The 23,930-nt window shown below is 51.5% G+C and overlaps 1 long non-coding RNA gene across 1 annotated transcript; it reads right to left on the bottom strand.

Moving 5' to 3' along the window:
* Nucleotides 1-1,788: 1,788 nt before the first annotated feature.
* Nucleotides 1,789-23,351, bottom strand: LOC140724264 (uncharacterized). Its single transcript, XR_012098078.1, has 4 exons — nt 23,258-23,351; nt 19,464-19,544; nt 12,952-13,064; nt 1,789-2,277 (listed from the first exon to the last, which is right to left on the bottom strand). It is a non-coding gene; the product is annotated as an uncharacterized lncRNA (long non-coding RNA).
* Between the last annotated feature and the right edge of the window lie 579 nt (nt 23,352-23,930).

The raw sequence follows: 23,930 nt of genomic DNA, 5'->3' as shown, positions 1-23,930 counted from the left end.
CCTACAGAGGGAGATGAAAGAAGAGTCCATAGTGTTTCTCACCATAAACACTACAAAGGGGTTTTCTGCTTATTTTTGGAGGAGCATCTGCACCTGAGGTCCAGCAGAAAGTGATGGACCAGGTGCTGCAAGGCTGTCCAGCCACTCAGTGTTACCCAGATGACCGGTAAGGATGATCTTTAAAACCTCAAGACAGAGTTAAAAAGATTGAAAGATTATGACCCAGTACATGACACAACTGTAACTTCTTTAAACCAAACATCACATCATTGACGCACAAGGATTACACAAGTGTGCTGAGAAAATTCAAGCAGTGGTGGATGCCCCGAGCCCACAGGACATGTCAGAGTTGTGGTTCCTTTTTAGGATTTGTTAATTCCTGCCAAACCTGGCTACTGTCCTCCACTCCTTTCACCCGTTATCACAGATGGGGAAGAGATGGAAATGGACAAAAGGTAAAGGAAATGGTGACAACACACACTGCACTCACACATCGTGATCCACACTGTCTAGTGAAGCTTGCCCGTGACACCTCACCTTATGGTGCAGGTGCAGTCATGTCACAAGTTCCGGGTGATGGACGTGAACACCCCACAGCCTCTGCATCACGTTGCCTTCATGCTGCAGTGACAAACAACACACACAGATCGACAGAAAGGCCTCACGTCTGCTTTGGGGTGGAAAATGTTTTAACCAGTGCTAATGTGGGTGAGGTTCAATGCTTCAAAAGTCACACCTACCAAGTGTAGTGATCCCTTAGTCAGGAAAGACATTAAAGAGTAAGAAAACCTCCATCCATAGTGAATCAATCTTTCGCCTGAATGGGACAATTTGAAATTGACTCTGCATGACGTCTGTCTATAGTAGTTGTATTATATAGTATACTGTGTATAGAGAGTTGAGATGCATTCTCCATTGAATTGTTTACAGCTAAGCAGGTAGGAACGGTGTGTATTTAATATTTCAGTAATATTGTAAATATACTATTGATTAAACATTCTTGTTTAAATAATTCATTAAGGATTATCTAAAAAATTAAAGTATTGCATACGTCATGAAGCTACTACGTGATACGTGTGTGCCTCGCTTAAAGTAAAAAAACAAAGTTAGACTCACATTCCCACTCCCGTGTTATTCTTTTCATTAGTTTAATGTTTTGTAGTTACAAAACACAGCAGGTACCCATCTCCACTCATCCCTCTTACCCGCTGCTGATCCACAACCTCCTGTGCTGTAGCAGTTCAGGCCTCTTCCAGGTATTTGATAGGTTTTGTTCAGAATTATTCAGGATTTGTGGAATTATGTGAGTGTAGCAGATATTAATTCAATCCAGAACCAGTCTTCAGTACTTAATGGAAATTGCAGGCAAGATAATCAGCTTGAAGATATTCTTGCTCTCTTTTTACACAACTTATTTTTATATTCTGTACATTTCTTATTGTAATTTATAGTATTTTCTGTCTTACACTGCACTGCTGACACAAAACAACAAATTTCATGACATATGTCAGTGTTATTAAACCTGATTCAGATACTGAAAAGAACAGCTTTGCAATCAAAGTTCAAAGTAAATTTATTAACAAAGTAAGTATACATCACCATATACTACCCTGAGACTCATTTTCTTACAAGCATTCACGTGAAAATAAAGCATGATACAATTCACGAAAATCTACATGTAAATAAAGACCGACAAACAGCCGACGTGCAAAGGAAGACTGATTGTGCAGAAACGGTCTCCCTTCTCTGCAAGCTGTTTGGGAATGTTCATTTATTTTGTGTCTTTATGATATTACTTTTAATAACAGTGATAAATGAATGTAACATCACAACTGAAGTAAAACAGAAATACATTCTAAATTAAAGTAACCGTGGATCATTGGAAATACAGAAACAATTACAGAGCCACTTCCCAGGAATCTGAATGTGTCTTTCATTGCTTGGATTAAACCCATTATTACATTCAATTGATGAGAAATAATGAAAGATGAAAGAGTAATATGTTTGATAATAAACCTGATTCTCAATGACAGATACACAGTCCAATTGATGCTAATAATATTTCACTGATATTGGATTCCCCACCACCATCACACAACCCACTGAAACCTCACACTCCCCACCACAACCCATGAACACTTCACACATCGTCCATCACCCTGTGATACGTTGGACGAACATGATCTGAGATCTTCCCTCTCAGTTATTTCCCTTGTCGCGTTTGCTCTTGGACAGGATGTGCTTGCAGGGGAGCTGTTCCCTCAGTATCTCACGTATCTGTGGACCAGGGATGTTGATGGTGAGTGACGGGTGAAGAAACACGGTTAGACCGCACTGTGTGGGGGATCAGGACAGCAGAGAGACCCTCCTCTCATCACCCACAAAATCCATCACTTACCACCAGGAGATTCCCTTCTTCACACCAAGAACTACATTCCCTATACAGCAGGAAAATTCAATTCCTCAGAAATCACCATCAACCCCTCCCCAAACCCCATCCCTTCACCAGGAGAATCTGCTCCTCCAAACATCCCACAACAAGGATCCACCTTCTCTCGGGATCAGAGAAATTCCCGTGCTCCAAACTGGGAATAGAGCCTCCCGGAAAATGGAATCAGCTTTTCCTTCAGACCTGAGAAAAACCCTCCCCTCACACAGAATGCCCCTTACCCTCTCCAACAGGGAATTCTCCTCACCCTGAGGCCAGAGATTACCTCTCACCCCTCTCGGATCAGGGGATCGTCCTCACCTACTGAGGCCGGAGAATGGCATTCACCTCCCCCTCACCCTCGTACCAGGGAATTCTCCTCATAACTGAGACCAGGGATTCCCATCTCTACCCCCACCCTGTCCAGGAAATTTCCACTCTCCTTGAACTAGGGGATCTCCTTACCTCAAGGGCAGAGAATGCCTCTCATTCCCCTAGGATCAGAGAACACCTCTCATCCCCCAAGACCAGGGGATTTCTACCACACCCCCACCAAGACCAAGGGATTCTCGTCAACCCCTAAGACCAGGAGATTTTCCTCACCCTGTAGATAAGGGGATGCCCCCCCCCCTCCCTCAGACCAGGGGATTTCCCCACTCAAATTCTGGGATTTACCCTCTCCAGACCAGGATACTCCCCTCAACCCCTCAGTCTGCGAGGTTCACTCACCAGCTCCCAAAACCAGGCAAGATCCTTTCCCTACCACACGGAAACCCACCTCCTCACAGACCTGTGAAACTGATTCCCTGGTGCAGTGTATTGCTGTCTCCCAAACTGAGACCAGACGTATCTCCCCCTTTCCCAGACAGTTCTGACCAAGGGTCTCTGAGCTGAAACATTAACTCCATAATGAATGGAATCACGTCCCCAAAACCTGTAAATCATCATATCCTATAAACACCAGACGGTCCACAGAATGGGAGATAAATGTTCCTAGAAAACGGGCACCAGAGGAAAACATTTCCCCAAACCAGAGGAACCTCTGCTCTGGTAACGACGGGGAACCCCAAGCAGGAAAGTCACAAAGTGATCGTTGAGACCATGAGGGAGATGCAAAGTGATTGCTGGCTCCGAATGGTCGCTGAGACCACGGCGGATCGCAGGAAAGTCACAGAGTGATCGCTGAGACCACGGGGGAGATGCAAAGTGATCGCTGAGACCACGGGGGAGATGCAAAGTGATCGCTGGCTCCGAATGGTCGTTGAGACCATGGGGGAGATGCAAAGTGATCGCTGAGACCATGGGGGATCGCAGGAAAGTCACAGAGTGATCGCTGAGACCACGGGGGAGATGCAAAGTGATCACTGAGACCATGGGGGAGATGCAAAGTGATCATTGGCTCCGAATGGTTGCTGAGACCACGGGGGATCGCAGGAAAGTCACAAAGTGATCGCTGTGACCATGGGGGAGATGCAAAGTGATCGCTGGCTCCGAATGGTTGCTGAGACCATGGGGGATCGCAGGAAAGTCACAAAGTGATCGCTGAGACCATGGGGGATCGCAGGAAAGTCACAAAGTGATCGCTGAGAACATGGGGGAGATGCAAAGTGATCGCTGGCTCCGAATGGTCGCTGAGACCATGGGGGATCGCAGGAAAGTCACAAAGTGATCGCTGAGACCATGGGGGATCGCAGGAAAGTCACAAAGTGATCGCTGAGACTACGGGGGAGATGCAAAGTGATCGCTGAGACCATGGGGGAGATGCAAAGTGATCACTGAGACCATGGGGGATCGCAGGAAAGTCACAAAGTGATCGCTGAGACCATGGGGGAGATGCAAAGTGATCACTGAGACCATGGGGGATCGCAGGATAGTCACAAAGTGATCACTGAGACTACGGGGGAGATGCAAAGTGATCACTGGCTCCGAATGGTCGCTGAGACCATGGGGGATCGCAGGAAAGTCACAAAGTGATCGCTGAGACCACGGGGGATCGCAGGAAAGTCACAAAGTGATCGCTGAGACCACGGGGGAGATGCAAAGTGATCGCTGAGACCATGGGGGATCGCAGGAAAGTCACAAAGTGATCGCTGAGACCATGGGGGATCGCAGGAAAGTCACAAAGTGATCGCTGAGACCACGGGGGAGATGCAAAGTGATCACTGAGACCATGGGGGATCGCAGGAAAGTCACAAAGTGATCGCTGAGACCATGGGGGAGATGCAAAGTGATCACTGAGACCATGGGGGATCGCAGGAAAGTCACAAAGTGATCGCTGAGACCATGGGGGAGATGCAAAGTGATCGCTGAGACCATGGGGGAGATGCAAAGTGATCGCTGAGACCACGGGGGATCGCAGGAAAGTCACAAAGTGATCGCTGAGACCATGGGAGAGATGCAAAGTGATCGCTGGCTCCAAAAGGTCGCTGAGACCATGGGGGATCGCAGGAAAGTCACAAAGTGATCGCTGAGACTACGGGAGAGATGCAAAGTGATCGCTGACTCCGAATGGTCGCTGAGACCATGGGGGATAGCAGGAAAGTCACAAAGTGATCGCTGAGACCACGGGGGATCGCAGGAAAGTCACAATGTGATCGCTGAGACCATGGGGGAGATGCAAAGTGATCGCTGGCTCCGAATGGTCGCTGAGACCCTGGGGGATCGCAGGAAAGTCACAAAGTGATCGCTGAGACCACGGGGGATCGCAGGAAAGTCACAAAGTGATCGCTGAGACCACGTGGGAGATGCAAAGTGATCGCTGAGACCATGGGGGATCGCAGGAAAGTCACAAAGTGATCGCTGAGACCATGGGGGATCGCAGGAAAGTCACAAAGTGATCGCTGAGACCACGGGGGAGATGCAAAGTGATCACTGAGACCATGGGGGATCGCAGGAAAGTCACAAAGTGATCGCTGAGACCATGGGGGAGATGCAAAGTGATCACTGAGACCATGGGGGATCGCAGGAAAGTCACAAAGTGATCGCTGAGACCATGGGGGAGATGCAAAGTGATCGCTGAGACCATGGGGGATCGCAGGAAAGTCACAAAGTGATCACTGAGACCATGGGGGAGATGCAAAGTGATCGCTGAGACCATGGGGGATCGCAGGAAAGTCACAAAGTGATCGCTGAGACCATGGGGGAGATGCAAAGTGATCACTGGCTCCGAATGGTCGCTGAGACCATGGGGGATCGCAGGAAAGTCACAAAGTGATCGCTGAGACCACGGGGGAGATGCAAAGTGATCGCTGGCTCCGAATGGTCGCTGAGACCATGGGGGATCGCAGGAAAGTCACAAAGTGATCGCTGAGACCATGGGGGAGATGCAAAGTGATCGCTGGCTCCGAATGGTCGCTGAGACCATGGGGGATCGCAGGAAAGTCACAAAGTGATCGCTGAGACCACGGGGGAGATGCAAAGTGATCACTGGCTCCGAATGGTCGCTGAGACCATGGGGGATCGCAGGAAAGTCACAAAGTGATCGCTGAGACCATGGGGGAGATGCAAAGTGATTGCTGGCTCCAAAAGGTCGCTGAGACCATGGGGGATCGCAGGAAAGTCACAAAGTGATCGCTGAGACTACGGGAGAGATGCAAAGTGATCGCTGGCTCCGAATGGTCGCTGAGACCCTGGGGGATCGCAGGAAAGTCACAAAGTGATCGCTGAGACCACGGGGGATCGCAGGAAAGTCACAATGTGATCGCTGAGACCATGGGGGAGATGCAAAGTGATCGCTGGCTCCGAATGGTCGCTGAGACCATGGGGGATCGCAGAAAATTCACAAAGTGATCGCTGAGACCACGGGGGAGATGCAAAGTGATCGCTGAGACCACGGGGGATCGCAGGACAGTCACAAAATGGTCGCTGAGACCACGGGGGAGATGCAAAGTGATCGCTGAGACCATGGGGGATCGCAGGAAAGTCACAAAGTGATCGCTGAGACTACGGGAGAGATGCAAAGTGATCGCTGAGACCACGGGGGAGATGCAAAGTGATCGCTGAGACCACGGGGGATCGCAGGAAAGTCACAAAGTGATCGCTGAGACTACGGGAGAGATGCAAAGTGATTGCTGGCTCCGAATGGTCGTTGAGACCATGGGGGATCGCAGGAAAGTCACAAAGTGATCGCTGAGACCACGGGGGAGATGCAAAGTGATCGCTGAGACCACAGGGGAGATGCAAAGTGATCGCTGAGATCATGGGGGATCGCAGGAAAGTCACAAAGTGATCGCTGAGACCACGGGGGAGATGCAAAGTGATCGCTGAGACCATGGGGGAGATGCAAAGTGATCGCTGAGACCATGGGGGAGATGCAAAGTGATCGGTGGCTCCGAATGGTCGATGAGACCCTGGGGGATCGCAGGAAAGTCACAAAGTGATCGCTGAGACTATGGGGGAGATGCAAAGTGATTGCTGGCTCCGAATGGTCGATTAGACCATGGGGGATCGCAGGAAAGTCACAAAGTGATCTCTGAGACTACGGGGGAGATGCAAAGTGATCGCTGAGACCATGGGGGAGATGCAAAGTGATCGCTGAGACCACGGGGGATCGCAGGAAAGTCACAGAGTGATCGCTGAGACCATGGGGGAGATGCAAAGTGATCGCTGAGACCATGGGGGATCGCAGGAAAGTCACAGAGTGATCGCTGAGACCATGGGGGAGATTCAAAGTGAACGCTGAGACCATGGGGGATCGCAGGAAAGTCACAATGTGATCGCTGAGACCATGGAGGAGATGCAAAGTGATCGCTGGCTCCGAATGGTCGTTGAGACCATGGGGGATCACAGGAAAGTCACAAAGTGATCACTGAGACCACGGGGGAGATGCAAAGTGATCGCTGAGACCATGGGGGATCGCAGGAAAGTCACAAAGTGATCGCTGAGACCATGGGGGATCACAGGAAAGTCACAAAGTGATCGCTGAGACCATGGGGGATCACAGGAAAGTCACAAAGTGATCGCTGAGACCATGGGGGATCACAGGAAAGTCACAAAGTGATCGCTGAGACCATGGGGGAGATGCAAAGTGATCGCTGAGACCATGGGGGATCACAGGAAAGTCACAAAGTGATCGCTGAGACCATGGGGGATCACAGGAAAGTCACAAAGTGATCGCTGAGACCATGGGGGATCACAGGAATGTCACAAAGTGATCGCTGAGACCACGGGGGAGATGCAAAGTGATCGCTGAGACCATGGGGGAGATGCAAAGTGATCGCTGAGACCATGGGGGAGATGCAAAGTGATCGCTGAGACCATGGGGGATCGCAGGAAAGTCACAAAGTGATCACTGAGACCATGGGGGAGATGCAAAGTGATAGCTGAGACCATGGGGGAGATGCAAAGTGATCGCTGAGACCATGGGGGATCGCAGGAAAGTCACAAAGTGATCGCTGAGACCATGGGGGAGATGCAAAGTGATCGCTGAGACCATGGGGGATCGCAGGAAAGTCACAAAGTGATCGCTGAGACTATGGGGGATCGCAGGAAAGTCACAAAGTGATCGCTGAGACTATGGGGGATCGCAGGAAAGTCACAAAGTGATCGCTGAGACCATGGGGGATCGCAGGAAAGTCACAAAGTGATCGCTGAGACCATGGGGGAGATGCAAAGTGATCACTGAGACCATGGGGGAGATGCAAAGTGATCGCTGAGACCATGGGGGAGATGCAAAGTGATCGCTGAGACCATGGGGGATCGCAGGAAAGTCACAAAGTGATCGCTGAGACTACGGGAGAGATGCAAAGTGTTCACTGGCTCCGAATGGTCGCTGAGACCATGGGGGATCGCAGGAAAGTCACAAAGTGATCGCTGAGACCACGGGGGAGATGCAAAGTGATCACTGGCTCCGAATGGTCGCTGAGACCATGGGGGATCGCAGGTAAGTCACAATGTGATCGCTGAGACCACGGGGGAGATGCAAAGTGATCGCTGGCTCCGAATGGTCGCTGAGACCATGGGGGATCGCAGGAAAGTCACAAAGTGATCGCTGTGACCACGGGGGATTGCAGGAAAGTCACAAAGTGATCGCTGAGACCACGGGGGAGATGCAAAGTGATCACTGGCTCCGAATGGTCGCTGAGACCATGGGGGATCGCAGGAAAGTCACAATGTGATCGCTGAGACCACGGGGGAGATGCAAAGTGATCGCTGGCTCCGAATGGTCGCTGAGACCATGGGGGATCGCAGGAAAGTCACAAAGTGATCGCTGAGACCACGGGGGAGATGCAAAGTGATCGCTGAGACCATGGGGGATCGCAGGAAAGTCACAAAGTGATCACTGAGACCATGGGGGAGATGCAAAGTGATCGCTGAGACCATGGGGGAGATGCAAAGTGATCGCTGAGACCATGGGGGAGATGCAAAGTGATCGCTGAGACCATGGGGGATCGCAGGAAAGTCACAAAGTGATCACTGAGACCATGGGGGAGATGCAAAGTGATCGCTGAGACCATGGGGGATCGCAGGAAAGTCACAAAGTGATCACTGAGACCACGGGGGAGATGCAAAGTGATCGCTGAGACCATGGGGGAGATGCAAAGTGATCGCTGAGACCATGGGGGAGATGCAAAGTGATCGCTGAGACCATGGGGGATCGCAGGAAAGTCACAAAGTGATCACTGAGACCATGGGGGAGATGCAAAGTGATAGCTGAGACCATGGGGGAGATGCAAAGTGATCGCTGAGACCATGGGGGATCGCAGGAAAGTCACAAAGTGATCGCTGAGACCATGGGGGAGATGCAAAGTGATCGCTGAGACCATGGGGGATCGCAGGAAAGTCACAAAGTGATCACTGAGACCATGGGGGAGATGCAAAGTGATAGCTGAGACCATGGGGGAGATGCAAAGTGATCGCTGAGACCATGGGGGATCGCAGGAAAGTCACAAAGTGATCGCTGAGACCATGGGGGAGATGCAAAGTGATCACTGAGACCATGGGGGATCGCAGGAAAGTCACAAAGTGATCGCTGAGACCACGGGGGAGATGCAAAGTGATCGCTGAGACCATGGGGGATCGCAGGAAAGTCACAAAGTGATCGCTGAGACCATGGGGGAGATGCAAAGTGATCACTGAGACCACGGGGGAGATGCAAAGTGATCGCTGAGACCATGGGGGAGATGCAAAGTGATCGCTGAGACCATGGGGGATCGCAGGAAAGTCACAAAGTGATCGCTGAGACCATGGGGGAGATGCAAAGTGATCGCTGAGACCATGGGGGATCGCAGGAAAGTCACAAAGTGATCGCTGAGACCATGGGGGAGATGCAAAGTGATCACTGAGACCACGGGGGAGATGCAAAGTGATCGCTGAGACCATGGGGGAGATGCAAAGTGATCGCTGAGACCATGGGGGAGATGCAAAGTGATCGCTGAGACCATGGGGGAGATGCAAAGTGATCGCTGAGACCACGGGGGATCGCAGGAAAGTCACAAAGTGATCGCTGAGACCATGGGGGAGATGCAAAGTGATCGCTGAGACCACGGGGGAGATGCAAAGTGATCGCTGAGACCATGGGGGATCGCAGGAAAGTCACAAAGTGATCGCTGAGACCATGGGGGATCGCAGGAAAGTCACAAAGTGATCGCTGAGACCATGGGGGAGATGCAAAGTGATCGCTGAGACCATGGGGGAGATGCAAAGTGATCACTGAGACCATGGGGGATCGCAGGAAAGTCACAAAGTGATCGCTGAGACCATGGGGGAGATGCAAAGTGATCGCTGAGACCATGGGGGAGATGCAAAGTGATCGCTGAGACCATGGGGGATCGCAGGAAAGTCACAAAGTGATCGCTGAGACCATGGGGGAGATGCAAAGTGATCGCTGAGACCATGGGGGAGATGCAACGTGATCGCTGAGACCATGGGGGAGATGCAAAGTGATCGCTGAGACCATGGGGGATCGCAGGAAAGTCACAAAGTGATCGCTGAGACCATGGGGGAGATGCAAAGTGATCGCTGAGACCATGGGGGATCGCAGGAAAGTCACAAAGTGATCGCTGAGACCATGGGGGATCGCAGGAAAGTCACAAAGTGATTGCTGAGACCACGGGGGAGATGCAAAGTGATCGCTGAGACCATGGGGGAGATGCAAAGTGATCACTGAGACCATGGGGGAGATGCAAAGTGATCGCTGAGACCATGGGGGATCGCAGGAAAGTCACAAAGTGATCGCTGAGACCACGGGGGAGATGCAAAGTGATCACTGAGACCATGGGGGATCGCAGGAAAGTCACAAAGTGATTGCTGAGACCACGGGGGATCGCAGGAAAGTCACAAAGTGATCGCTGAGACCATGGGGGATCGCAGGAAAGTCACAAAGTGATCGTTGAGACCATGGGGGAGATGCAAAGTGATCGCTGAGACCATGGGGGAGATGCAAAGTGATCGCTGAGACCACGGGGGAGATGCAAAGTGATCGCTGAGACCATGGGGGAGATGCAAAGTGATCGCTGAGACCATGGGGGATCGCAGGAAAGTCACAAAGTGATCGCTGAGACCATGGGGGAGATGCAAAGTGATCGCTGAGACCATGGGGGAGATGCAAAGTGATCGCTGAGACCATGGGGGAGATGCAAAGTGATCGCTGAGACCATGGGGGAGATGCAAAGTGATCGCTGAGACCATGGGGGATCGCAGGAAAGTCACAAAGTGATCGCTGAGACCATGGGGGAGATGCAAAGTGATCGCTGAGACCACGGGGGAGATGCAAAGTGATCGCTGAGACCATGGGGGATCGCAGGAAAGTCACAAAGTGATCGCTGAGACCACGGGGGAGATGCAAAGTGATCACTGAGACCATGGGGGAGATGCAAAGTGATCACTGAGACCATGGGGGAGATGCAAAGTGATCACTGAGACCATGGGGGAGATGCAAAGTGATCGCTGAGACCATGGGGGAGATGCAAAGTGATCGCTGAGACCACGGGGGAGATGCAAAGTGATCGCTGAGACCATGGGGGATCGCAGGAAAGTCACAAAGTGATCGCTGAGACCATGGGGGAGATGCAAAGTGATCACTGAGACCATGGGGGAGATGCAAAGTGATCACTGAGACCATGGGGGAGATGCAAAGTGATCGCTGAGACCATGGGGGAGATGCAAAGTGATCGTTGAGACCATGGGGGATCGCAGGAAAGTCACAAAGTGATCGCTGAGACCATGGGGGAGATGCAAAGTGATCGCTGAGACCACGGGGGAGATGCAAAGTGATCGCTGAGACCATGAGGGAGATGCAAAGTGATCACTGAGACCATGGGTGATCGCAGGAAAGTCACAAAGTGATCACTGAGACCACGGGGGAGATGCAAAGTGATCACTGAGACCATGGGGGAGATGCAAAGTGATCGTTGAGACCATGGGGGAGATGCAAAGTGATCGTTGAGACCATGGGGGAGATGCAAAGTGATCGCTGAGACTACGGGGGAGATGCAAAGTGATCGCTGAGACCATGGGGGATCGCAGGATAGTCACAAAGTGATCGCTGAGACCATCGGGGAGATGCAAAGTGATCGCTGAGACCATGGGGGATCGCAGGATAGTCACAAAGTGATCGCTGAGACCATGGGGGATCGCAGGAAAGTCACAAAGTGATCGCTGAGACCATGGGGGAGATGCAAAGTGATCGCTGAGACCATGGGGGATCGCAGGAAAGTCACAAATTGATCGCTGAGACCACGGGGGAGATGCAAAGTGATCACTGAGACCATGGGGGATCGCAGGAAAGTCACAAAGTGATCGCTGAGACCACGGGGGAGATGCAAAGTGATCGCTGAGACCACGGGGGAGATGCAAAGTGATCGCTGAGACCATGGGGGAGATGCAAAGTGATCGCTGAGACCATGGGGGATCGCAGGAAAGTCACAAAGTGATCGCTGAGACCACGGGGGAGATGCAAAGTGATCACTGGCTCCGAATGGTCGATGAGACCATGGGGGAGATGCAAAGCTGAAGGGATATGAGTGGAGATGATCGGTCGGTGGGAACTCGTTGCCAATGGAGGAGGAAGGCAGGTTGGGAATCAACTGCCCAAGGCTACGTACGTGCCCGTACGTGCACACAATGTACACAGGAATAAGGGATTTAGAGGAATGGTGGGACAACGAGGGGACAATGATCACTGTAAATAGTTTGTCTTTTGAAGTTGTGTATAATGGGGTGGAGGTGGGGGAGACGGGGAGATGGTGTTTATTAGGTGGTGGGGCAGTCCCTATTCACACTGGGTGAATTTAGGGCAGAGATTGATTGGTAAGAGGGTTTGGCTTAGAGGGAGAAAGTGCCATGGTAAAACACATTCATGGAGCAGACTTCATGGGCCCAATGGCCTAATTCTGTTCTTATATCCTGCGTTGGGTGGTGACTGAGGACAGGGAGTCTCTGGTGACTCAGATGTAATCATTTCAGGGTTGGGTGTTTCACCGTTCATCGGGAAGGGACAGTCACTGATTATTGACCTGCACTGACCAAAAGCACATGAATCAGAATCTCCACCTCTGGGAATGAATGTGGACAACATCTCTCACCTGATTGAGGTAGGCCTCTAACTCCTGGGGGTCTCCCAGGTTGTTCTGCCCAAGGTACAGCACTTGGACACTGCTGATCATCTCCTCACACTCATCTGACAGGAGCCCGTTCACTGGAAGATTGAGAGAAGTGTTCAGTAAGAGCAGATCCAGAGACAGCAGACTCACACGGTATGATGGGTGGTTGGGCTGGAGTGTTGGTGATGGTAAGCACGGGGACCCAGGCTGACCCCAGGTTCCCCTCCTGCCCATCGTTCCAGTAACCAGTCCCTCCCCCATCCACCACCAGCCTCTCTGTGTAAGCACGGGGACCCAGGCTGACCCCAGATTCCCCTCCTGCCCATCGTTCCAGTAACCAGTCCCTTCCCCATCCACCACTAGCCTCTCTGTGTAAGCACGGGGACCCAGGCCGACCCCAGGTTCCCCTCCTGCCCATCGTTCCAGTAACCAGTCCCTCCCCCATCCACCACCAGCCTCTCTGTGTAAGCACGGGGACCCAGGCTGACCCCAGGTTCCCCTCCTGTCCATTGTTCCAGTAACCAGTCCCTCCCCAATCCACCACCAGACTCTCTGTGTAAGCACGGGGACCCAGGATGACCCCAGGTTCCCCTCCTGCCCATCGTTCCAGTAACCAGTCCCTCCCCCATCCACCACTAGCCTCTCTGTGTAAGCACGGGGACCCAGGCTGACCCCAGGTTGCCCTCCTGCCCATCGTTCCAGTAACCACTCCCTCCCCCATCCACCACCAGCCTCTCTGTGTAAGCACGGGGACTTAGGCTGACCCCAGGTTCCCCTCCTGCCCATCGTTCCAGTAACCAGTCCCTCTCCCATCCACCACCAGCCTCTCTATGTAAGCACGGGGACCCAGGCTGACCCCAGGTTCCGCTCCCGCCCATCGTTCAGTAACCAGTCTCTCCCCCATCCACCACCAGACTCTCTGTGTAAGCACGGGGACCCAGGCTGACCCCAGGTTCCCCTCCTGCCCATCGTTCCAGTAACCATTCCCTCCCCCATCCACCACCAGACTCTCTGTGTAAGCACGGGGACCCAGGCTGACCCCAGGTTCCGCTCCTGCCCATCGTTCCAGTAACCAGTCTATCCCCCATCCACCACCAGCCTCTCTGTGTAAGCACGGGGACCCAGGATGACCCCAGGTTCTCCTCCTGCCCATCGTTCCAGTAACCAGTCCCTCCCCCATCCACCACCAGCCTCTCTGTGTAAGCACGGGGACCCAGGCTGACCCCAGGTTCCCCTCCTGTCCATTGTTCCAGTAACCAGTCCCTCCCCCATCCACCACCAGCCTCTCTGTGTAAGCACGGGGACCCAGGCTGACCCCAGGTTCCCCTCCTGCCCATCGTTCCAGTAACCAGTCCCTGCCCCCATCCACCACCAGACTCTCTGTGTAAGCACGGGAACCCAGGCTGAACCCAGGTTCCCCTCCTGCCCATCGTTCCAGTAACCAGTCCCTCCCCCATCCACCACCAGCCTCTCTGTGTAAGCACGGGGACCCAGGCTGACCCAAGGTTCCCCTCCTGCCCATCGTTCCAGTAACCAGTCTCTCCCCCATCCACCACCAGACTCTCTGTGTAAGCATGGGGACCCAGGCTGACCCCAGGTTCCCCTCCTGCCCATCGTTCCAGTAACCAGTCCCTCCCCCACCCACCACCAGCCTCTCTGTGTAAGCACGGGGACCCAGGCTGACCCCAGGTTCCCCTCCTGCCCATCGTTCCAGTAACCAGTCCCTCCCCCACCCACCACCAGCCTCTCTGTGTAAGCACGGGGACCCAGGCTGACCCTAGGTTCCCCTCCTGCCCATCGTTCCAGTAACCAGACCCTCCCCCATCCACCACCAGCCTCTCTGTGTAAGCACGGGGACCCAGGCTGACTCCAGGTTCCCCTCCTGCCCATCGTTCCAGTAACCAGTCCCTCCCCCATCCACCACCAGCCTCTCTGTGTAAGCACGGGGACCCAGGCTGACCCCAGGTTCCCCTCCTGCCCATCGTTCCAGTAACCAGTCCCTCCCCCATTCACCACCAGCCTCTCTGTGTAAGCACGGGGACCCAGGCTGACCCCAGGTTCCCCTCCTGCCCATCGTTCCAGTAACCAGACCCTCCCCCATCCACCACCAGCCTCTCTGTGTTAGCACGGGGACCCAGGCTGACCCCAGGTTCCCCTCCTGCCCATCGTACCAGTAACCAGTCCCTCCCCCATCCACCACCAGCCTCTCTGTGTAAGCACGGGGACCCAGGCTGACCCCAGCTTCCCCTCCTGCCCATCGTTCCAGTAACCAGTTCCTCCCCCATTCACCATCAGCCTCTCTGTGTAAGCACGGGGACCCAGGCTGACCCCAGGTTCCCCTCCTGCCCATCGTTCCAGTAACCAGTCCCTCCCCCATCCACCACCAGCCTCTCTGTGTAAGCACGGGGACCCAGGCTGACCCCAGGTTCCCCTCCTGCCCATCGTTCCAGTAACCAGTCCCTCCCCCATCCACCACCAGCCTCTCTGTGTAAGCACGGGGACCCAGGCTGACCCCAGGTTCCCCTCCTGCCCATCGTTCCAGTAACCAGTCCCTCCCCCATCCACCACCAGCCTCTCTGTGTAAGCACGGGGACACAGGCTGACCCCAGGTTCCCCTCCTGCCCATCGTTCCAGTAACCAGTCCCTCCCCCATCCACCACCAGCCTCTCTGTGTAAGCACGGGGACCCAGGCTGACCCCAGGTTCCCCTCCTGCCCATCGTTCCAGTAACCAGTCCCTCCCCCACCCACCACCAGACTCTCTGTGTAAGCACGGGGACCCAGGCTGACCCCAGGTTCCCCTCCCGCCCATCGTTCCAGTAACCAGTCCCTTCCCCATCCACCACCAGCCTCTCTGTGTAAGCACGGGGACCCAGGCTGACCCCAGGTTCCCCTCCCGCCCATCGTTCCAGTAACCAGTCCCTTCCCCATCCACCACCAGCCTCTCTGTGTAAGCACGGGGACCCAGGCCGACCCCAGGTTCCCCTCCTGCCCATCGTTCCAGTAACCAGTCCCTCCCCCATCCACCACCAGCCTCTCTGTGTAAGCACGGGGACCCAGGCTGACCCCAGGTTCCCCTCCTGCCCATCGTTCCAGTAACCAGTCCCTCCCCCATCCACCACCAGCCTCTCTGTGTAAGCACGGGGACCCAGGCTGACCCCAGGTTCCCCTCCTGCCCATCGTTCCAGTAACCAGTCCCTCCCCCATCCACCACCAGCCTCTCTGTGTAAGCACGGGGACCCAGGCTGACCCCAGGTTCCCCTCCTGCCCATCGTTCCAGTAACCAGTCCCTCCCCCATCCACCACCAGCCTCTCTGTGTAAGCACGGGGACCCAGGCCGACCCCAGGTTCCCCTCCTGCCCATCGTTCCAGTAACCAGTCCCTCCCCCATCCACCACCAGCCTCTCTGTGTAAGCACGGGGACCCAGGCCGACCCCAGGTTCCCCTCCTGCCCATCGTTCCAGTAACCAGTCCCTCCCCCATCCACCACCAGCCTCTCTGTGTAAGCACGGGGACCCAGGCTGACCCCAGGTTCCCCTCCTGCCCATCGTTCCAGTAACCAGTCCCTCCCCCATCCACCACCAGCCTCTCTGTGTAAGCACGGGGACCCAGGCTGACCCCAGGTTCCCCTCCTGCCCATCGTTCCAGTAACCAGTCCCTCCCCCATCCACCACCAGCCTCTCTGTGTAAGCACGGGGACCCAGGCTGACCCCAGGTTCCCCTCCTGCCCATCGTTCCAGTAACCAGTCCCTCCCCCATCCACCACCAGCCTCTCTGTGTAAGCACGGGGACCCAGGCTGACCCCAGGTTCCCCTCCTGCCCATCGTTCCAGTAACCAGTCCCTCCCCCATCCACCACCAGCCTCTCTGTGTAAGCACGGGGACCCAGGCTGACCCCAGGTTCCCCTCCTGCCCATCGTTCCAGTAACCAGTCCCTCCCCCACCCACCACCAGACTCTCTGTGTAAGCACGGGGACCCAGGCTGACCCCAGGTTCCCCTCCCGCCCATCGTTCCAGTAACCAGTCCCTTCCCCATCCACCACCAGCCTCTCTGTGTAAGCACGGGGACCCAGGCTGACCCCAGGTTCCCCTCCCGCCCATCGTTCCAGTAACCAGTCCCTTCCCCATCCACCACCAGCCTCTCTGTGTAAGCACGGGGACCCAGGCCGACCCCAGGTTCCCTTCCTGCCCATCGTTCCAGTAACCAGTCCCTTCCCCATCCACCACCAGCCTCTCTGTGTAAGCACGGGGACCCAGGCTGACCCCAGGTTCCCCTCCTGCCCATCGTTCCAGTAACCAGTCCCTCCCCCATCCACCATCAGACTCTCTGTGTAAGCACGTGGACCCAGGCTGACCCCAGGTTCCCCTCCTGTCCATCATTCCAGTAACCAGTCCCTTCCCCATCCACCACCAGCCTCTCTGTGCAATGTGTAAATTCACCTCGCTTCCCCTGGCTAGATTTTATTTCAATAAGAAGGGAAGCGTGTATGTTAGCTGAAGCCAGTAAAGATTGACATGGTCAATAATACAAAGAAGAACAAGTTTTTCAAAGCATCGCATGACGTATCGAACTGAAGGGGAAAAACTAACCCCATTCAGTGGAATGGATTGAAGAGAAATTTGACCCCAATGCAATGTCCCATCTACTCGCACCGGGACTGTGTCCCTCCAAATCCCTCCCATCCATGTACTTATCCAAACTTGTGTTACATGTTGAAATCAAACCCAGATCCACCATTTCCGCTGGCAGCTCGTTGTACACTCTCATTACCCTCCGAGTGAAGAAGTTCCCACTCAGGCTTCCCTCAAATATTTCATCTTTCACCCTTAACCCATGAACTCTAGTTCCGGTCCCACCCAACCTCAGTGGAAAAAGATTGTTTGCATTTACCCTGTCTGTACCCCTCACAATTTTGTATACCTCTGTCAAATCTCCCCCTCTATCCCGTACATCCCCGGAATAATTCCTAACCTATCCAACCTTTCCCCAAAACTCAAGTTCTCAAGTCTTGGCTACATGCTTGTAAATTTTCTCTGCTCTCTTTCAATCTTATTGATATCTTTCCTGTAGGTAGGTGACCAGAACTGCATACAATCTCCAAATTAATCCTCACCAATGTCTTATACAACTTCAGCATAGCATCTCAACACATGCAGTCAATACTTTTATTTATGAAGGCCAATGTGCCAAAAGCTCGCTTTACAACCCTATCTACCGGTGGCACCACTTTCAAAGAGTTATGGATCTGTATTCCCGGATTCCTCTGTTCTACCGCACCGTTCCCTGTGTGAGTCTGAGCCTGCTTTACATTCCCAAAGTGCGATCATGCTTGTCTGCATTAAATTCCATCTGCCATTTCCCCAGCTCATCCAGATCCTGCTGCAGATATTGATAGCCTTCCTCACGCCCACTATGCCCCCAGTGTGGTGTCTTCCACACACTGGCCGAGTCAGTTTACCTTGGTCTCACACAGAACAGAGATCAGTACAGCACAGGAACAGGCCATTCGGCCCACAATGTTGTGCTGGACCAGCTAAAAAGTAAATCAAAAGGACACAGAATCTAATACCTCCTTCCCACATAATGTCCAAATCCCTCCATCTTCCTCATCTGTCAATCTAAATGTCCCTTAAAAGCCTCTAATGTATTTGCCTCTACCACTATACCAGACAGTGCATTCCAGGTACCCACCACTGAGTAAAAACCTTACCCCTCACATCCCCCTTGAACCTAACCCCCTCTCATCTTCAATAACTGCCCTCTGGAGTTGGGCGTTTCAACCCTGGGAAACAGACCCTCCTTATCTGCTCCATCTCAGCCTCTCATAATCAAAAAAACCTCGATCAGATCTCCCCTCAGCCTCCACTGCTCCAAAGAAAATAACCCGTTTTCTGCCCCAGCGAAACTGCTTGCACAAAGAAGGCCCCAGTTTACATGAGGGAAGTTGAACCCCCCATGACAACGACCCTATTATTTTAACACATTTCCTTAACCTGATTACATATCTATTCCTCAATGTCCCGATGGCTATTGGGGGTTCTGTTGTACAATCCATCAGTGTGATTTCACCCTTCCTATTCCTGAGTTCTACCCAAATGAACAGTCTCTGACCCTCCATTGTGTCTCTCCCGAGTGCAACTGTGATATCGTCAGAACTTCTCAGTACCAGCTCAAATGTGAGCAACGTCCCCTTCATGAGCACAAACTTTTGTAACGTCAAACCCCCTTTTTGAGTATCCATGCCTTGCTTGTGGAAGAATTCCACCCCTCCTGCATCTCTCCGTAAACATCTGCATACCACTTCCACAGGGCAGACAGAGCAAGGACTCCCCCCCTCTCCCAGGCTGAAAGTGATGGGGTTTGGGGAAGAAGAATGTCCGTCGCTGTTTGGGGAGATGCTCCATGCAGACCCCAACCACCCGAAGGCCAGATGAATTAGAAAGGGTCCCTGTGATCAGGAGTACCTGACGGTCCCCTATCAGAACTCAGTGGTTACCTGGGATCATCTCAGAGGCTTTGCATATGGTGTCCGTTGGCTTCTCATGCCCGGCATCGGGGCTTGTCCTCCTATCCGGATCTGGGACGAGAGAAGGTCCAGGTGAGAAATGGAGTTTGGGGGATTGGTCCAGGGCTGAGACTGATTCTTCCTGCAACGTCCACACACCAGTCAGTTCTGTTCTTTCACCACACTCCCCCAGTCTCTCCACCAGGCTCAGTTCCATCGCTCTGACACACTCCACACACAGACTCCTTCCCAATTCCCCCATTTGCTCATCCCCAACCTCCTCCATCATTCAGAAGGACAGGCTCGTAGGCAGAGGAAGTGGGGTGGCTCTCTTGGTAAAAACTAAAATCAAATCCTTAGAAACAGGTGAATAATATTGGAAGATGTTGAATCCTTGGGGGTTGAGTTAAGAAAATGCAAGGATAGCAAGACCCTCTTGGGGGTTATATACAGGATTCTCAACAGTAGCCAGGATGTGGGGTAGAATTTACAACGGGAGATTAAAAAAAGGCAGGACAAAACGGCAATGTTACGATGGTCATGGGCAATTTCAATGTGCAGCAGGTTAGGAAACTCAGATTGGTGCTGGATTCCAAGAGAAGGCATGAGAGTGGAGTTCGCCAAAGTTGATTGAAAGGGAATACTAGCAGTGATGACAGTAGAACAGCAATGGTTGGAATTTCTGGAGCAATTCGGACGGTGTAGGATAGATAAATCCCAAAGAAAAAGAAGTCTTTTAAATGGAGGATGATGCAACCATGATGACAAGGGAAAGTCAGCATAAAAGCAAAAGAGAGGGCAGAGAATAGAGCAAGAATTAGTGGGAGGTTCGAGGATTCAGAAGCTCTTAAAAACCAATAGAAGGTAACTGGAAAAAACAATAAGGAGAAAAAAGATGAAATATGAAAGTAAGTAGGCCAACAGTATAAAAGAGGATGCAAAAAGATTTTTCAGATATATCAAGAATAAAAGAGAGGTGACAGTGGATATTGGACGGATGGAAAATGATGCTGCAGACGTAGGACAAAGAAATGGTGGATGAACTTAATAAATGTTTTCAAACTCAAGTTCCAGTTCAGTTTACTTTCATTCAACAGTACACTTTTTTTAATCACCAAACGAAACAACGTTCCTCCGGACATACATAAAACACACACACAAGTTAATATCAACACTTGTAAATTCATAAATAATAAGGTGCATTTGTGACACAAGTTAAAAAGTAGACCGCATCATGCTTCAAGTGTGATGTGACCTGGCAGGAGGCTGGGAGTTCAGTGTCTGACAGCCTGGGGAAAGAAGTTGTTTCCCATCCTAATAGTTCTTGCGTCAGACTTTACGATGGAAGAAACCAGCTGTACATCTGAAACTGGAGAGTGTCGTGGGGTAAGAGTGAGTGAACTTGCTAATACTAAGGAGAAGGTGCTTGGGAAGTCGTAAGGGCTGAAGGTAGGTAAATCACCTGGACCAGATGGACTACACCCCAGGGCTTTGCAAGAGATGAAGGCATTAGTAGGGATATTTCAACAACACTGGATTCTGGAATGGTCCTGGAGGACTGGAAAATTGCAAATGTCACTCTACTCTTAAAGAAGGGAGGGAGGCAAAGGACAGGAAATTATAGGCTAGTTAGCCTGACTTCACTGGCTGGGAAGATGTCCATTATAAAGATGAAGTTCTGGGGTACTTGGAGGCACATGAGAAAAAAGGCTTATGTTAGCATCGTTTCCTTAAGTGGAGATCTTGCCTGAGAAATCCATTGGAATTCTTTGAGAAAATAACAGGCAGAATAGACAAAGGAAAATTGGTGGATGTTGTGCATTTGGATCTTCAGAAGACCTCTGACAAGCTGTCACACACGATACTAATAAACAAGAGCCCATGATATTACAGGAAAGATACGAGCATACAGTAGTTAGTAGACTGACTGACTGACAGAGGGAAAGATTGGGATTAAAGGCCTTTTCTAGTTGGCTCTCGGTGACTGGTGGTGTTCCATAGGGTTCGATATTGGAACGGCTTCTGTATGACCCATGTATCTGTTCTCCATCTGCATTGTATTCTGAGTTTCACATTTATTATGGTAACTAGTCACATGAATGTGGACGGGGTAAAAGTGAAGGGAATAAGTTCCACCTTCATGCTTTGTTCATTGCAGTTTGTAGGAGATGAGGACGGGCAGATGTCGTACCTTTTGCTGATCACTCAATAACACTCAATTACACTTAGCTTACACTTGGGCATGCTTAAGTTTCATTGCTTCAAGATTGTACGTTTGCTAATTGCTAATAAAGGATCAAATACATATCAAGCTTTTTGGAAAATTGATTATTGGAGTGAGGGTGCATCATGTCAAATCCGTAGGGTTGCCAGCAGTGGCAATTGTTTTGGTTTGTTTGGCCATGACAGCTTCTTTTCACATTATATGTCAATGATATGGATGACGGAATTGGTGGCTCTGTGGTCGGGAACATTTCTGGTTTGTTTGGCCATGACAGCTTCTTTTCACATTATATGTCAATGATATGGATGACGGAATTGGTGGCTTTGTGGTTGGGAGCATTTCTGGGCCCCTTATCTCAGAAAGGATGTGCTGGCATTGGAGATGGTCCAGAGGAGGTTCACTAGAATGATCCCCCTGGGAATGAAAATGTTCGAGAATGAGGAGCGTTTCATTGCTCTGGGTCTGTGCTCACTCAGAGAAAGAGGGTCCATCTCATTGAAACCTATCGAATATTGAAAGGTCAGTATAGAGCGGATGTGAAGACAATGTTTCCTATAGTGGGGGAGTCTAGGATACAGAGGGCACTTCCTCAGAACAGAAGGACGTTCCTTTAAAACAGAAATGAGGAGGATTTTCATTGGCCAGAGGATGGTGAACCTATGGAATTTATTACCACAGAAGACTGTGGAGGCCAAGTCATTGGTTATATTTAAAGCAGAGGTTGATAGATTCTTGATTAGTAATGGTGTCAAAGGTTACAGGACAAGGCAGGAGAATGAGGTTGAGAGAGACAATATCCCTACTTGGCAGCCATAACTCTAATATAAATGAAAGATAAAGTAACTTTATTATCAGAGTACATACATGCCAACATATACAACCCAAAGAATCATTTTCTTGCAAGCATTCACAGGAAAATAATAAAATATACAACAGAAAGTGTGAAAACCTTGACATAAAAACAAACAACCAGTGTGCAACAGAAGACAATTTGTGGAAATAAATCAAAGATAGATGATGATAAATGCTGAGAACATGAGTTGTGGAGTTCATAAAAATGAGCGTGGCACACGGTCATCACTCTCTCTTCACTCACCTCATTCCTCCAACTCCAGCATCCCACCTCTCTCTCCATCCCTCTGTCCTGTATGCTTTCTCCCATTTCCTTCTGTCTACGTACTGAATTACTCAAATCCCTCTCCAGTCGTTTCTATGTCTCATCAGTCACCATGCAACTCCTCACAATCATTCCTCTCTTCCTCTCTGTGACCATCCTCCCCTCACACAAACTTCATCCCTCCTCCCTCCTGTGTCATTCTCATTCATTCCACCCCTCACTGTTCATTCCTCCCACCCCACTCACTCCAACCCCAACAGAGCCTCATCCCTCACGACTCACCAAACCCAACCCAACAGACAGGAGAGAGGAACCACTGACTCCATCATTCACAGCCCTACCCACAATGCACTGTACATCCAGTAGGTGAACTGGTCCATAGGAGGTTCAACCTCATAGAGTGACAGAGACTGAACGAACACAGACAGACATAAGACTTGGTACCTGAGGATGTGTCTCCTGCTGGGACAGAGGACAGTTCCTGGGTGTGTTCTCCAGTAGACAATCCTGTAGACTGATCCAGTGTTGAAGTCTTCAGGTCTGCAACAAAGTAACAGAGACATGGGAAATGGGCAGAGATTAAACAACACAACAGGGACAATAATATGTGCAGACGAGGAATTCTGCAGATGCTGTAAATCTAGAGCAATGCACACAAAATGCTGCAGGAACTGAGAAGGTCAGGCAGCACCTCTGGAGAAGAATAAATAGTCGATGTTTTGGGCCAAGACACTTCATCAGTCACCGTACAACTCCTCACAGTTATTCCTCCCTTCCTCTATCTGACCAATGGGTGGAGTTAAGTGTGATTTCTTGATGCTTGTTACTGCTTGTGTGTGTGAGGGGGGTGGGGGCTTTGGGGTTTTTCTGTAATTCATGAACACAATCTCACTATTCCTCTTTTTGCATTATTTATTTATTTCTTTTTGATTGGAACGTACAGGAATATTTTTTATGTCTTGCTCTCTACTGCTGCCAAAAACAACAAATTTCACAAGAGACATTAGTGATAAGAAACCTGATTCTGATCCTGAATCTCTGACCACTGACCATAAATCGATGTCCTCTAGTTATATTCACCCTGATCAGTGATAATATTTCCAGCAGGACGTCCCAC

The sequence above is a fragment of the Hemitrygon akajei genome, unplaced genomic scaffold (genome assembly GCF_048418815.1).
Source record: "Hemitrygon akajei unplaced genomic scaffold, sHemAka1.3 Scf000181, whole genome shotgun sequence".
Taxonomy (NCBI): Eukaryota; Metazoa; Chordata; class Chondrichthyes; order Myliobatiformes; family Dasyatidae; genus Hemitrygon; species Hemitrygon akajei.
Note: the sequence above shows the minus strand (reverse complement) of the source record. Positions and strands in the feature narration are given on the sequence as shown.